Genomic DNA, 4875 nt, shown 5'->3' with positions numbered 1-4875 from the left:
GTGCGGGGCCCAGCCGCGTCACCAGCGCCGGGACGCGCGGGACAAGTGGAAACGAGACCGTGGGCCCGGCGCGACAGCCGCGATCGCAGCTGGTGTCTCGACATAAAGTTTCCTACGGAGACAATCCCTCGTGAAACCCCCAGCGATGGCGCGGGGCAGGCAGCCGCCGTCAAACCCCGCTCCTGTGACAACCCATCCTTCCCGCGTCCGGACGAGAAACATCCGCGTGTGAGAAATAAAAGAGAAAAGCGCGCCCGGGGGTCCCGTGCCCAGGCTGTACAGCCCCCCGCCGTTGGTAGATTCCCACTCATTCCTTCAGTGCTCACGCAGCAAAATATTTCCCCGAGTGCTGCTAAAATAAACTATCACCGTGTGTCCTCCGTGTGCCAGTACAGGCCGGCGCGGCACGGGCGGGAGCCCAGGACGGTGGTCCTGGCCCGAAGGACGACTCAGCCAAGTAGCGGCCATGCGGCGCAAACACCGGCCCTGGCCTGCGAGGAAAAGGCCGGTAGCAACTGCTCCACCAGCCCTTGGGTTCAGCCCTCGTGCTGGCTCTGCGCTCCTCGGTTTCGCTTTCTACTCAAAAATTGCGAGTCTGCATCTTCCTTCAGCAGCTCCTGTAGGCTCATTGACAGAAAAAGCGTATTTGCCCACATCCTCGCTCTTCCCTTGCAGGTCTTACATAATCTGATACCTGACTATTTTTTGTTTCCTCCCACCGTAGTTCCTACAATTTTTTTCAGGCTTTCCCAGATGTTCTAGCAGTTTTTTTATTTCCGTGATTTCGTTCCCTGTTCCTGGTTGAGGTGATAGAGGGGACTCTGCTAACGCCTCGGGCTAGGTGTTGCGTTGGGCAGGTTGTCCTCTTCTGACCAGCTGGATCCATCCTTTCTCGCTCAATCAGCATAAAAGCACCCAAGATGTACAAACAGAGAACTGATGCCTTGCACTAGAGAAAATCCCTTTGTCCAGCAGACAAACAACTGGAGTCAGCACAAGTAAAATGTAATTACTTATGAAGACTGAAATAGAAATTTGTCTCCATTTGCAATTAAATTCGTTCCCTATAAACATCAGAAACTGGTGGGGGGGGACACTAATGTGATTTGTCCCTCCCAGTCTAGTTATTTACTAGACTCTTTCTGACTCCACTGTGCAAGTTGGACCCCAGTCTGTGTTTTGGGAAACATACCAACAATTACATATATTTAGCTGCAGAAAATATGGGGACAACTGTATTTTTTTTTTCACACACCCACATATAAGATCCAGATGAACTTGGATACATCGTGCGAAAGAAATATTCCTTATTTTAAGGAATCGTGCCATCTCGGTGCTTAGAAATAATTCACAAAACATATCCCTTGCTCTTGGCATCTAGGCACGATGATGGAAGAGCTGTCATGTAAGCGAACAAGTAGTGGGGTAAATCCTAAATGCTGCCACAACTGTACAACAATGGGTAATTTCCAGAAATAATTGTTATCGATTAGACTGCATAATGAGATATGAAAATAAAAGGAATAAGTAATCTGGGAGAAAATATCACTTCAAATTCTTCCAGAGTATTTCTTAAACCTGTCAGAAGACCTTTTGGTGATCACAGAAACTTATTTTAAACAAAACGCAGTGCACTGCAGCACATTAGGAGCATGTAATGTACTTCCACAACACAACAACAACAAAAAAAAAGCTTTAATGAAGCTAGATACGTATCATTTCAAAGACTTTTGTTGCGTAGGTGAGAAAAAATTATGATTGCATAAAAAAAAAGATTTTCAAAGACTTCTAGAGACAAGTGATTTTCATACCTACATAGCTGTTCTGCAGAACAGCAGCATTCCAAGTAATATAAAGTATATAAAGGCGTGTAGTAAAACTGAAATTGAAAATAGTTACTAGAGCTGATAGTTTCAAAAGTGAATCCTGGCTGCATCTCCAAATTACCAGACATTTTTGATGTTGGCGACGTTACTCCTGAGGCCGTGTCATTGGCTTTATCTCAAAAAACTGCTGGCATCTCCCACCAGGTTTTCCTTGCACGAGTTTGCCATTTGTTCTAGACTTAAACAATAAAATACAATAGGAATGACCTTTCAGCGGGTTAGAACATTGATATTTACACGTGTATTTTATCCTATAATAGCTTTCAGACTTCTAATTTGGAGAGAAATCAAAATATACATGACTTGATAACCTGGTTCTCAATAGATTTGGTATTTGATCATCTTTTTCTTTTTTACATGTCAGGAAGATAATTCTATTTTTGTTAGAGGTAGCAGAACTTGTATGCAAGTACTGGTTTCCTATATTCCATCCCAATTTTTAATTTTATTCTACCAGTTTAAGGACAAAATTTAACTCTCTAGTAAGGAATTTGGAACAGTCATACTGGTTTGACAGCTTAGTATGTTATTTTGGGAACTTTGCTTTGCGGAGCTGAATTCACTCATGCCTTGGAGATTATGTGCCTTCCCTGACTGGGTGTGCAACTGCCCTCTGTAACTCAGAATAAACCCACAGCAAAAGTACGCGCCTTCGTTCACATCTAAAGATATAATTTGCACACATATGACTTCCAGCTTTCTTTTTTCCCCCCTCCTGTCTCAAACCTAGTGCCTGCTGCTTGCTCCCCGCCTTCCTCAGCCATCCTAGGTCCCTCCGATCTCCTTCCTCACCTTCCAGTTCCTCTCGAACAAGGGAGAGCTGCTCACAAAAGAGCTGATAGTAAATTTCTTGGTCAGAACTCACAGATTTGATGAAATCCGAACGGCGCACGCAAGTCACGCAATTTCGCAGGAATATCTGGTGGAACCCAGCGAAGAACCCCACCTGGTTCCTCCCCCTTGGCAGCCTGGAGCCGCACCACCAGCACTTGTGCCGCCGCCAGTAGCACAGACTGCCTGAAGCAGGAACCCTTTGTGCCTCCGAGGTGCGAGCCTTGCTGGCAGCCAGCGAGGCAGATGGCTGGGAAGTTCCTTTCCTTTTCTGCAAAGAATTTTTAAATTTAGGATTTTTTTCAGAATAACCCAGAATTGCAAATTGACGCTATCTCCTATTAAACGAGCACTTTGCACCACCCTGCCTTACAAGACACCCTGTTTCTTCCGTCCTGATGCTCACTGTCAGTGAAAGGCTTCTTCCCTCAACCCTCCCTGACGTTTCTGTTCTGATTCACCCTGCTTATAACCGAGAGAATGATACCGAAAGCTATAATTAGAAAGAAAGCATCGAAACATTTCACAGTAGCATATTTCTAGATGTTGCATACAATAGCTGGGGGACTCTGTGAAGCAAAATTGTGCTTCAGGTAAGCAAAAAGACAAATACCGAATTATTTTACGCTGGCGTGGAGTGTTTTTGTGCTGCAGCAGGATTGCCTCAGCCCGAGTGCAAAGATTACATCTAGTTAGTGATGTATAAGTGCAGATCTTGCTCTTATGTAATTCTCTTTACCCTGGTAACTACTCGCTCTCAGGCTGAGCGCTGGCTCCCATTAGGCAATTCATCCTCGGCTTATCCAGGAGCAGAGATGTACGTGCTCACCAGATGGTTATTTCTCACTAGCTGAACTTTGAATATGCAGAACTCCCTGCTCACACCGGCTCCTCGAATCTTGCTCTTACCATCGCTTTATTCAGTGTTTTCAGGCTTTTTATGATCAAGGAAGATTTGCAACTGAACTGAAACATTTAGATAAAGGGCGAGGAATAGAAATGCGAAAAAATCCAAAGGAAGCACAGTTTTTGAAGCTATTGGAAACAGGATATTTTAAATGGTTGACTGATTTGTTACCATTTTCCATCCTCTCTCTGAGTCAGCCTCAGCCTTCACACCCAGTAAATCTCACACTTGCGGCTCTTTTTCCCGTTTTAGCCTGAGTATTTATTCAACCATAGCTAGATCACTATCCCCCCTACCCAGACGAGGATGAAGTCAGAGAAGGCATAATGCCCTGACCAAATCCGTTCTTCTCTGCCACAGCTGTTGGGTGTTGTTACAGGCTGCCACCCTGAGAGCCCGTAAGCGAGCTTCAAATGTTTGCCGCTGACCTCTGGGCAGGGAAGGAAGGCAGGGTCCTTCCCTCTCGTTTCCGCACACTCCCGCTCACGATGGGACACTTACTGCCATCCCACCTGGTCTGCCCTCACGACTGCAGCCAGTGGGAAATGGCTTTGCTAATTCTACCCATTCTCTTGGCTCAGTTTTCATCTGTCTCTCAGAAAAACATCCTTCAGAAAATATTTTCAGAGACACAAGTTTTCTTCTGACTTCCCCAGGGGCTTTGTGCTAAGAGGGGATGTCATGCACGTAGATCAAGCCCTTCTCCGTTTGGCCTCTTTTATTACAGAAAAGTGAGAGTTTATCCCAGAGCCACCAAACACATCAGCACAAGGAGCAGGGAAGGAGCAGCCAAAGAGGAAAGCATCCTTTCTTCCTCCTCACCGTCTGTACCCCTGGGAAGAGATAGCTGTCTTCAACCAGGGCTTGGTCAGAGGTAGGAGCAGCTCACGCTGCACCATGAAACACTCACCTGCACGTTCTGCCTCTTCTTCAGCTACAGAGCTGCCCTACTGCAGAAGCACCATGGCTCTTCATGGGGGCAGCAAGAGACACCTCTCCAGGTGGTTTATGCCCACACATTTAGGGATAAAATAGCTAGGAAAAGGAGAGAATAAACAAATATAGCTAGGAAGAAGTGTGTAGAAATATGACAAAAGTATGTACTGTGTTGTTGTCTCCTCAGTCACTTTGAAATGTATTTCAATAGCAAAAATAAAAAAAAAAAAAAGTTAAAAGTGGGGAGCACTTGTACCAAAAGCTTCAACATGTCCCATGTTTTTCTTGCTTTCTCTCTGGTTCCACGGGGAGCAG

Source organism: Athene cunicularia, assembly GCF_003259725.1.
Source record: "Athene cunicularia isolate RWA chromosome 6 unlocalized genomic scaffold, athCun1 chr6_part1, whole genome shotgun sequence".
In the NCBI taxonomy this organism is placed as follows: domain Eukaryota; kingdom Metazoa; phylum Chordata; class Aves; order Strigiformes; family Strigidae; genus Athene; species Athene cunicularia.
The sequence above is the reverse complement of the archived record's forward strand: the minus strand, read 5'-3'. Positions refer to the sequence as shown.